The sequence below is a fragment of the Drosophila albomicans genome, chromosome 2L (genome assembly GCF_009650485.2).
Source record: "Drosophila albomicans strain 15112-1751.03 chromosome 2L, ASM965048v2, whole genome shotgun sequence".
Classification (NCBI taxonomy): Eukaryota; Metazoa; Arthropoda; class Insecta; order Diptera; family Drosophilidae; genus Drosophila; species Drosophila albomicans.
Window position 1 is genome coordinate 9269739 of NC_047628.2, and position 12416 is coordinate 9282154.

A 12416-nucleotide genomic window follows, 5' to 3' on the forward strand; every position below is an offset into this window, starting at 1 on the left:
TTCGTACTGGCTGCCAAAAATCAGCTGTCTCTGCCCTGCATTTGTGTTAGCGCATATGAGTGAGCGTAAACATGCTGTGTGTGTGTGTTTTTGAGTGTAGCATTTGTTGTTGTTTTCCTATAGGCCCGTTTTAGCATTTTAGTGTTAAAATTGTAAAGCCTAAAACTTCGTTTCTTTTTCATTCGCCTACATTCTGCGCTTATCTATTTTTTTTTCAAAGCCAAAGCCACAAAACTCGTTTCGTTACGAAGTAGTTGTTGCTGTTGTCATTGTTGTTGTTGTTTTTGTTGCTGTACAACGCATCACGCCTTTTGTGTTTTTAATCGCGCAATTCATTCATGAGGCCCGCAGCAGCCTACAATAAAAACAACAACACTAACAACAACAGTAACAACAACAATAACAATAACAGTAGCGACAACGATCGTCTGCTCAATTTGGGCCGCGCGTTTTCTACACCGAATTTCTTTTATTTTCACCCAAAAAAAAAAACGAAAATAAGAAAAAAAGAAGAGGCACACACAAAATAAAAAGAAGGAAGCAAAATATCAAACAAAAGCAAAATCAAAAGAAATCAAATTTCAAGCTGCAGCAATAGCAACAACAACAACAACAACACGAAATATACTGTTACAGCAGCCGCTGCCAAATTGCATTCCCTGTTGTTGTTGCCTTCGATTGCCGCTGTTGTTGTCGCTGCTGCTGTTATTTTTGTAGTGAATGTGAATTGTGAATTGTCAATTGTGAATGTGATGTAAGTTTTATATATTTTGAAAGTATTTTAAACGTACTTTTTCATCGCATTAACGCGGCCATTTGTTAAGCTTGGCGTTGTTGTTGTTGTTGTTTGTGTTCGTAATTTGCGTCTTTCTTTTGATATTAATTTCCTTTTCATTTTTTTGCCCGTTGGCCGGCTTTTTATCGATATCCATTGCTGTGCGTGTGTGTGTGTGTGTTTGTGTATAAGTACTTACAGCAATAATAAGAGCAGCAGCAATTTAATTTACGGTTTTTGCCCACGCTATTGGTATTGGATTTAGGTTTGAAATACCCTTCACATTAAAAGTAGGCATAAAGTGGGTATATTGATTCCAATATATTGGAGTTGATTTGAATTGTTTCTGTTTTATGATAATTAATTATTACCGAATAATAGAAGAAAAACAATGAAATAATAATTAAAATACCCTGTATAAATACAGGTATACTAAGTGGGTATATTGATCAAAAGATTTGAATCGCTTAACAATGGTATTTAAAAGACGATTCTTATCTTGGCAATCAAATGAGATTTATACATCGCTAAAATTGGTTTTTCTGGTCTTATCAAATTCTGTATAAATTATAGATTTTTCAATTAAAAGAATTGATTTGGTAGTCACCATTTATTATCTTAACAACTAAACCTTGTTAATAAAAAGAGCAAAAACCAATTTTAATTCAAAAAAAAAAAGAAACCAAAAACTCCAATAATAATGTTAGATTAAGTTTTTTAATAGGCTATATAACTTGGTGAAAGTTCAAGGAATAATGTTATCCTGAGATATGTAGATTCTTGTTAATAAAATGAAACTTTTTGAATTGCTTAAATTTGATTTTTTGGGCTTATTATACCCTCAATAATGTTTATTTTGTAATATCCTAAAATGGATGTAGTGATTTCAATAGTTTAAAATTGATTAGAAGAATTTAAATAAGATTCCTTTTGTTGCAGAACAATCTTTACTTGAAATAGAATAATGAATTCTGAATATTGAATTTTTCCTTTTTTTTTTTAAATTTCAATAGTTCAAATCGATAAGGAAAGTAACAATCTTATTTAAACGAAATTTAACATAAATTAATTTGATACGAAATAGATTCATGTTAATAAAATGAGATCAATGAATTAAAAATTACCAACACTATTGACATTGACTTTGATCTTATCATGTTTGAATGTTCGAATTGATTAGAATAGCCACAAAGTTATTTAAATAAACACTTCAAAGAATGGAGTGTTTTTTAAAGAGATTCATTTTTATAAAATGAGATTAAGAGATCGAAGATCTTTTAAATGAAAGCGACGTTCGATTTGTATTGTTTGCAAATATATTATTGATTCCTATCGATCACATGCGACTGATAGTCTTTTATTCAAGAGCATTCACCCAGAAAAAGTCGGTAAAATGACCTTGCATATATTTTTTATTTTATTGCGTTAATCTAATCTCAATAATGATAAACAGTTTTTATGCTAGCATATTTATGATTCATTCAAAAATATGACGTGGTGTGAAATCAGCAGCTGCATAACATACATAAATAATTTATCACTACGCTGAATGAATTTTTGATTGCAATAACGTAGTTTTACTCAACTGCATACAATACAATTAGAATTTTCCTGTTTTCTGCAATCGATAGCACGCTGTGCTATGAACGTGGTCGTTATTATTAAGTTGTTTACGATAAACAACGCTGATTGAGAATATATGTAATAGCATCATAGACAAATTTTTTTGCACTTCTCCCATCGCCTTGTTTACTGCAGCGTTAACAAGTTCTTTACAATGGATTTTCTATGCTCGTAATCCAACTCCTGCTGGGTGGAAAACTCGTTGCGTTGATTAACATGGAAACGCAGCGCTTGCAAAAATTAAGCCGGCAACTTGGTAGCTTAACAATGATTATAAATTTCACAGTTTTTGTGCATAATATAATATATTTTCTAAGGCGCTAAAGCTTTTAATATCTATTCAATTTTACTTAAAATTAGATTGAGTTTGTTTTATATAGAGAATATTAGATTATAAACTAGCTTTGCTACATTTTGAATATAAAAAATTTATCTGTTTTTAATTATTCTGAATTATTGCTATTTTAATTCACTATTAGCACCCCCGAAATTGAATATTTTCCAATTCATATTTAATAGCCACTTATTTGTCGTTTTCGCCCATTTGTTAACAGATTGATTCGTATTTAATAAGTTGATTAATACCCATAAAGAAAACAACATAAAATTCGTATGTCAAACATTTAAAATTGTCAACAAAAATATTCGTCGCTTAGCTATAATTTAATTTTATGCGTGGGCACTTAAAAATAGAAACTGATGCTTGACGAAAGAAACAGAAAAATTTGAAATACAAATTTGTGTATGAAAAAAAAAACCATGTGTCAACATTTCAGCGTCGAAAAGAATGTTTATTTCTTGATGTTCGATTGTTTTAGCAATTTGTTTAGCAAGTAGTGTTAAAAGTATTTTTAAACTTTTAATTATCGCAATAGAAAGGCTATTTACTATGCTTATCATTTCTTGAAACCGTTAGCAAACCTGTTAATCACTTTGTATTCACCAAGGTATTAGCAAAAAGAATTATGCAGTTTTTTGTCTATCTCGAGGAACAGACACAATAATTAAAATTACTTAATGCATACGAATTATACATTTAGTGTGTTTGCTGAGTACGTAATAGATGCCGCCAATTGTATAATTGTTTTATCATGTATCTGCAACGACATGAAAATATTTGCGTTGCATGTGAATCTCAACGAGATGCGTCTCCACAGAGAAAAAGGCTCAACTGATAAGCTCAATCTCTGAATGGACAGTGGAGAAGGGATCGGGCGGAAGCTGGGGAAGGGCCGACTGCAGTGCGGTCGATAAGCCTGACATAATTCCACAGTTTGTTTGCTGATAAAAATGCAGCGAGTGGCCAACGGAAGCCAGCATTTAATAAAACCATGACGACGACGAGCATATGACTAAATATATATGTATTTAGTTGTAGTTATGAATAAAATTTTTGTGGCAAAAGTTTTGTGAAGCGTGTCACTTTGTTTCCGAAAAAAACTTTTAAATTCTTTGAGTTGTACAAAAGTTGAATACACATGCAAATTAGTCAGATCTAAAGTCTAAAAATAATATGGAATAAAGCTTTCGTTATGATATATTTAATATGAGTAGCTTACAAGTATTACAAAATAATTGTATAGGAGAATTAAAATTTTTCTTCTTATAAATTCGATCATATTATAGATCGAAAGAATGAAATAAAATAGATTTGAAGAGGTCCAAAATTTATGAAACTCATATTATTATATAATTTGGTTTGTAATTTCTTTGTTTCGTTATTTATTCTGCTTGAGTTTCGTTTGTTCTGTTATTTGCTGTATAACAATGAATATTGCGTATTTAAATATTTGTTGAATACTTGTATAGTTTATTTGCTCGATTTAATAGCACTAATTGTGAAGCAATTGTCTTTTTGTCGTCGTAACTGACTTGTTGTTTATCAGCGTCAAGTTAGAGGTGCGAATGAGATGGCAAATAAAAATGATTGTATTTAATATTCGAGAGGCAAGCATTCTCTGAGTGAATCAACGCTTTGCATAGTTTATTTAAATTAATTTGTTCAACTGCAAATGGCAAACGCGTTAGCGCTGCAATTAATTAAACAGACAGACGATCCATAGAGAGAAAACAAAAACGATTCTCCTGCCTGACCCAAAGACCAAAAGTTGCCTGGTTACTTTTGAAGGCAGACAGACAAATAGACAAACATTATTCTACATACTGAATATATATGTATGTATATATGTGTGCAACATATATACATAATTTGTTTGTGAAAAGGCGTCATGGCAACAACAAAAACAACATCTACTACTTTGCCGGCAAGTATCCAAAGGGGGACGCGTGCCATGTCAGGGTTCAGCAGGTCAAATGCTGAGTAACTTTTTTTTTTTTTTTTTTTACTCTTTTTCCCCTCCAGCTGTCTGAAAATTTTAACTGCCGCATTAATTTCAATTTTTTTTTATTTCAAGTTTTGCGTTGTCTGATGTCATGCTTTTTAACTTAGAAGGGTTTTTTTTTTTTTTATGTAACAGGTGGAAGGAGGCATCTCCGACCCTATAAAGTATATATATTCTTGATCTCTTTTTCTGTCCGTCCAGCTGTCTGAAAATTTTAACTGCCGCATTAATTTCAACTTTTTTTTAGTTGCGAATTTCAAGTTTTGCGTTGTCTGATGTTTTTTTCCGTCATTCTTTTTTTTACGAACGCTTTTGCAATGTTTGGAATTTGAAGCGGCTTATACAAAAAAAAAAAAGGTTCGTTTAAAAGAGTTTAAGCAATTAAAGAACTTTTGAAATTTACATTTGCATTATGCTGTGATTTCAAGTGCGTAAAAGTTCAAAGGTATTACTTGGAAGACCAAAGGAACTAAACATGTGTCTTCTGATGAGTTTTGATATCTCAGCTATTATTTACAGGGTATATTGGCATGTCATCTCACTAATTATGCTAAACGCCTCGTGAGCTAATTGGGCGTCAACTTTTCATTTCTTTAACAAATTTTCACTAGCTGCAAAACTTATGCCCTTTGATAATGAACTTCACTTTCAAACCAAACCAAACTCAAACTCAAACTCAAAATCAAAATCAAACGACATATAAAGCCTGCAATGTAATTAACGAGCCCAGGCACGTTCATCGATCAAAGTCGTGGCAAAATCCCAACCCACATAGTCAAGCCCAAAACTCAAAAACTGAAACCATCAATGGGAACTTAACCTTGGCACAATTAATTACCAGTTAAAAAATTCGGGAATTTAAAGCAAAAACGATACTACAATGCAATTTACACTTGAATTAATCAGTTTGTGACGTTGACCTCAAATGTAAACCAAGTCAGCTTCAAGAAGTTTTAAATCAGCTGTCAGCAAGGGTTGACAAACCCTCGCTCCCCCGATCCACCTTCTGCTATATACATAACATATATAGTATACCGCAAGTGCCTTCCTGCTGTTGGCCTTATGACAACAAGCTTCTGGCTTCGTCTGGTATTAGTTTACAGTTTTGTGGTTAACCGCAAATAAGCATTTTGTGCATTTTGTTTTTCTTTTCGTTACGTTACGTTTCGTCTCGATTCGTTTGGTTTCATTTCCTTTCCTTACACTTTCCTAACTCAAACTCGGCCATTTGTAAAAGTTAAACTCGGACAGCACTTTCCTTCTACGCTGTGTGTGTGTGTGTGTGTGTATTGTATAAATTGGGGTTGGAGTTGGGGGTTGTGGCTTATGGAAATGGCTGCTTAGCTGCTTCGATGGTCCTGCTTGGTCAGTCATCAATACAATTTATGTTGCCTTTTTCGCTTTTTTTCTATATTAAAAATATAAAATTATGTATACATACAGATATATATTTTTACACTTGCTGGCTTCTTAAGGCATTTCAAATGGATTTTATTTACTTACGTTTCAATGCGCAGAAATTGCGTTCAGATTTTTCTCAAGTTGAAGCTAAATGTATTTATTGCTTACTTTTTGACAAGCTCTTTAATATAAATAAAAATACGGGTGGTTTATTTATGGTAAATTCACACAAATTATTACGTGACAAATATCACAAAATCGTGATAAATTTGACAAGCACTTAAAAGTTTTTATTAAAACAATATTTTTGTATAGATTCTATACAATGTGTAGAATATGTTGAAAACTTTGTTTAGCAAACCTTGTTATCTTTATAGATAAGTTCCATAAATATATAGGATTAAGGCCGGAAAATTACTTATATTTTACCTATGCAAATAATAAACAGTATGAGATGGAGTTTTCTATTAGACGATGATTTAATCATGCATAAAAGATTAATAATTGACAGTGAAAACACATAAGCAAAACAAAGTTATAATTAAAGTTATTCACATTTTTTCAGCATTAATTAAATCCTTGTGTACGCAATTTGATATTTGAGCAATCTGATTTGTTCAAGAAATCTAAGTAAAATTTCTTTAGTAATAAAATCAAGTCTAAAACTATTTAAGGATTATAGAAAGTCTTAAGAAGTTTAAAAGTGCGCAACGCAATTTCAAATGTATCACTTCAAGTCAGCTGTTCTGTGGCGTTGCAAGATTTATCAACTTGTATTTAATTTGCTTAACATTATTTATTTTACCCAAAGGACTTTTAAGTCACACAAGCTTGGTTTGCGTTTGCCGTCTGTGGAACACCATCGTTGCCTTATGAGTGAGTTCTCTGGCCGGGTCTCGAAGTCGGCAACTGTCATGGTAACCACAAGGCAGGCAAAAATGTTTTCTTGTTGTCTAACAATTAGGCACGCAACCGTCCGTGGGTCGGGTCGTCACAGGTGGGTCGCAAGCTGGCAACGCTGGCAACGCGTGCGATGTGCTGACACCTTGCGGAGGGGGCGTGGTTATGAGGTGGCAAGTCCATGTTGTCCGCATGACAAGCACCTGAGGCGAGGGCTCCTGTTTATGGTTGATTGAATTGAAATGGGAAGCTTGTGAGAACACCAAGCTAGAGCCAGACTTAGAGAGGGTGTTTGTTTGTGTTCTAGGGTGATTCATATGGAGCGTTATGTGTGCACTTCAACGTTTCAACGGCGCATTAAAGCGACAACATTTTCGTCTATGTCTGACCTAATAATTATGCGGAACTCACCTCTTAAAGTTTGTTTTTGTCCTCTGGTTTTACTTCGTGACTGTTTGTATTCTATCAGATTCGGGAACGTTCTATACAAACTGAATAAATTTATTTCCACTTCAGGAAGAAATTCTGTAATTAATGAATATTTAAATGCCATTCGTTTTGAATAGGCTTAAAGCATAATATGAATATTTATCATGAGGAAACATCGATTTTTCAACTTTTCGCCACTGTTTTAAACTCAATGATTTATCTCATTTCTGGTGATTTCAAATGTCTTCTTAAATTTGACTAGACACGTTCTTGTGATAAACAAATCCTTCATTTGTCAGCTCTTCGTAAGCTTTCTATAAATAACGGCTTAGCTGCCGTAAATTCATCTGAATCTTGTCTTAAACTTCTGTCCATCGATTTTATGCCTCAAAATTAGCATAAATGAGTCGAATAAGTTATGTAGCTTGTACCTTTTGAATTCACGATCTTCAAAGCACACATCAAATGCCAATTCTTCTTAACTGTTCGTTTTCCCCGCTCTGTGTGTTTGTGTGGTTCAATAACCCAAGCGTATCGTCAATTAATGAAATCATGTTAAATATTCCCCACGCCGACTAATTTTTCTGAAATTTAAAAGCCACTTCCATTGTTCGAACCGCTTAACGATTTTTATCTGCCCTCTGGGGCATCGAGTTATTATTTAATACCCTGCGTTCTTTTTATATTTTTCGTTCGTTTTTCGTTCCTTTTTATTGTTATTACCCCGTCGGCTACTGTAAAAGCGCAACAGCAACAAATGCGTATTGTGAATACATATAATAATACGCTATAGATAAATCTGCTTTCATTTGCTCATTAGAACAATCGCCGGGGTATCGTTTGGTTCCGCTCAGCGCTTTCTGCATTTAAATTCCTAAATTCGTAAATTATAATGCCGCCTTCTATTGTGCTGTTAAGTTGCTGTCCAACAATGTTATTTGTAATATTGTTAACTAAATTGCGATATATTGTTAGATGTGTAACTAGATTTTGCATCTAATTTAATTATACCCGCTACACATAGGATAGAAGGGTATTATAGCTTTGTGGCTGCGATATAGACATGTCCTTCGGTCTGAATTAACACATAGATTTCAAGGACTATGAGATATATATTTATATAATTTTTCGACAGCACTTGAAATGTTTGAACGCAGATCGAGTTTATTTTTCAAATTTTTCCCACTCCCACTTCATCGCCAGCAAATTGAAAAAAAAAACAAATAACAATATTGTAAATCTTGTACTCTATGGTATATTAAGAATATACAATATCGATATACCAAAAACAGCCTTTCGGTATATTTTAGTATTTTTCAGTAAATTAAGTTGGAATATTTTAAGAATAAAATCGCAATGATTTGCTTTACTTCAAAGTGGGTAACAAATATCTAACAGTCGAGCACACCCGACTGTAGCTTTCTCACTTGTTTATATTAAGCAATTGTCGTGCTACACTTATTTTAGGAATATGTACATTATTTCATTATAGGCAACTGTTATCGTTTTATTGTTAATAAGTTTATGAGCGAAATAATTTTCAAATTTGGAGATAGTTTACGTAATTAGACCTTTGTGGGGTGACAGCTTAATTCATTGACCACATGGGAGAGAATTGTCATGCTAATTAGAAATTATGCAAAGGCTGACTGATATAATTGGAATATTTGAACAGACTAATATACGAAATATAAATGAAATATTTATACCAATTTATTTCATTCTACTATTCTTACTACAGTTGGCTAGTCTAAAGACTTAAATTATCTTATTGTGTAACTACTTATTTTCTAACATAATTATTTTTTTTTCAAAGCTTAAGCCAAAAAGTTCTCAGAGCTGTGAAAAATAATTGAAGTGTCTAAAATTTTTATTTTAACACTTTGGAGCAACGCGTCATACACCTTTTTCTACTTATCTGTCTCCATCTCTCTATTCTCTCTTGTTTTTTCTCTTCACTGTTTGCCAACTCATAACATCCTTCAAAGCTCATTCTAAATTGCAATATTCACACAAAAATCAACGAAACATACAAATTGACTTCCGTTGTCTTGCCTAGAGTTGGTTTTGGCTTTGGCCAGCTTACCAGTTTTGCCGGATTGCACTTGTTCTGCATCAGTTACTTGGCTCCACACAGTTTCACAGTTTCCCCCAGTTTAGTTTGAGTTCCTCCCACATCGACAGACCTTGCTAATTATGTTTATGGAGAATTCGTCGATAAAGTTTTCTATGTCACGTAGTTTGTTCAAAAGTCATTACGCTAATGGCAACAGAATATGCGGGTTTTCTTCTTCCTTCCTTCTTTTATTTTATTTTTGGGAGGAGGACTTAGCAACTTGGCTAATAGGCAATGCTTTCGTTTGTCGTACAAGTTGCGGTATTATGTTAATTACAATAGTTTCGCTCATCTCAAATTGAAAGCGAAATATAAAAAATGTCTACAAATTGTTTTTTGGGTAGTAGATTGAATTAGTTAAGTCTTTTGGGATTAAGGATTTTGAGAACAAAAAATGTAAAAGTGCTAATTTGAAAAAATTTACATAATATTCTCTAATAAAATGCAGCTTACTGGCTTTTATAGTTTTATCTGCTCTGTGAAATGATAACTAGTCTTACATTCCCTTAAGTTGTCACAACGTTTCTTCCTCAATTGAAAACGCTTCAGATTAAGCTTTGAGTTAAAGTTGATTGTGCATTTGAAGCTCTTGAATTCGATTGAATAAAGCAATTTGCCCAAGCGACGTTTACGCAAATGTCAATAGACATTTGCGAGAAATTTGTATTTTCTTTTATCATTCAATGTCTAAAATAATTCTTCTTTTTTATATATTGCAGACAAGGCTATAAAAGCAGACTAGCGAGGCCCATTGCATTACATTTTGGATAAGGTAAGCAAACTATTTGTTATACGAATTTATTATTATTATTTTATTTGTTATCAAATACAATTGTTGTTTATGGCGTAGCTTTGATAAATAGCGCAATTCTTTTGAATATTTATTATATATAATATAAAGAACTGAAGTGATAACAATATTTTACAGCCAAAATGGTTTCAGCGGAGTGTTAGTCACTATTTAAAAAATGTTTAAATATATTGCTAGGTGGTTTTAGGGATTTTCTGATAAACGAACCACAACCAGTCATGCAAAATGCAAAAAGTTAATTTAGCTTAACAACCAGAAAATGAGACAATTGTTTCTAATTTTCCCACGAAGTAAATATACGGCATAAAAAATATCGTTTCAATACATTGTATTGTATTATTGAGATAAAAACGTTATTAGTTTTAATAATTCATTCGCAAATCTGTCAATGAATAGCTTTTGATAACTAATTAAATCAATGAATTTTTATACAATACTTTGTTGAACAATGTAAAATAGTTGATATAGAAAACGGATGCAAGTTAATTGATAGAATTTTAAAGTATTTAAATGGGTTGCTGGTTAGCACTCGTTTAACGAAGCATATTATGGGCTCACTAATTGAACAATTTATCTTAGCCGCTATCAATCGACGTGTCAATCTATGTAGTCATCAATCTATGCCTACCTTGAGGACTGCGAAACAAGTCTTAAATTGCGAATTAGCAGTTAGTTAATTGAGCAACGTATTTTTCATGTGATGCATGCTCATCTGCCTATAGATTGAATCATTTATCTTACTTGTTATCTATCCATCTATCTAACTGTCCATGTAGCCTATTATCTAAGTATCTATCAATCTATGTGATAATTTGCAGCCACTCATTGGCATATTGATTAGCCACAAGCTGTCATTGATTACCGCATAGCCCGATTATAACAAAGCCAAAGCCAATTCGATGGCAGTCAACAAGCTGCTAGGCGAAACACTTAGCGAATGTCCTACACACACACACACACACACAGTACAGAAAAAGCGTAGTCTACTTTTAGGATTCGCGAGACACAATTAATCTTGCTGGCACTCACTCGGCTGGCTATAACAACAACAAGGCGAGCGAAAACAGCAAGAACAACAATGGCGTGCTTTGTTGTAATTAATATGTAAATGAACAAGTCGGAGACGGGACTTGAATGGTTAACTCACACAAAGCGCAGTGCCGACGTCAAAAGCATTTGCACAAATCATCGGTTAAAGTGTCTAAGAGAGTTAGGGAGCTCAGTCTCAGTCTCAGTCTCAGGTTCAGTCTCAGACTCAAGTGGCTAATTGTTATGCAAACGGGCAGACTCAGAATTTCCAGACGGTCATTTGTACACTTGTTGTTGTTGTTGTTGCTGCTATTGTAATTGCATTTCAACTTTGAAGACGGTCTAAAGTCCAGGCTCGTACTTATATAGGCCGAGTTGAGCTGAGCAAATTTAATTATAAATCGTTAGCTGCATTGGCCCAAAGCACGTGCTACTTGCTACTTGCCACGCTCACTACTGTTTTTGGCATCTATCCAACATCAATGCAGTCTCAGTCTCTCAGAGTATCTGGCCAAGAGGCACAGATGAGCAGCAGCAGCAGCAACACTAACAGACGCTCAAACTTGACATCGGCTCAGGCCGCTCAAACTATGGATGAGAAGAATGAGAGAGAGTGAGGAGGGACGGGGCGGGGCAGGGCGAGGCGAGGCTGGGCAGCCTCGACTGAGTGCTTCGTATGCTGAGGCGCAAGGCCAAGAAGCAAAGCCACAAGCAGCACTAGAGTAGCACACACTTGTTCTCTTACTCTGACAGGCTCTCTGTCACACACAAACACATACATGGACACACACACACGTACACTCTTAAACACATACATGTAACAGATGATTGCCTTGGCCAAGTTTGAGGCTAAGGCTGAGCATCCTTTTAAATGAATTAGTGCAAAATACATTATAATTTTCAGCTGCATGCGCGTTTTTCAGTTTGTTGATTACTTAAAAGCTTTTTACTTACATACACACAGCCATACACACACACATACACAATAGA

At 33.8% G+C, this 12416-nt stretch overlaps 1 protein-coding gene across 2 annotated transcripts in view; it reads left to right on the plus strand.

Moving 5' to 3' along the window:
* Positions 1–12416, plus strand: part of LOC117566054 (beta-1,4-glucuronyltransferase 1) — a 67313-nt gene that overhangs the window by 414 nt on the left and 54483 nt on the right. For both annotated transcript variants that reach the window (XM_034245510.2, XM_052003036.1), the window contains exon 2: positions 10306–10358. The gene's annotated coding sequence lies outside the window, so the exon portion shown is untranslated. The remainder of the gene's footprint in view (positions 1–10305; positions 10359–12416) is intronic.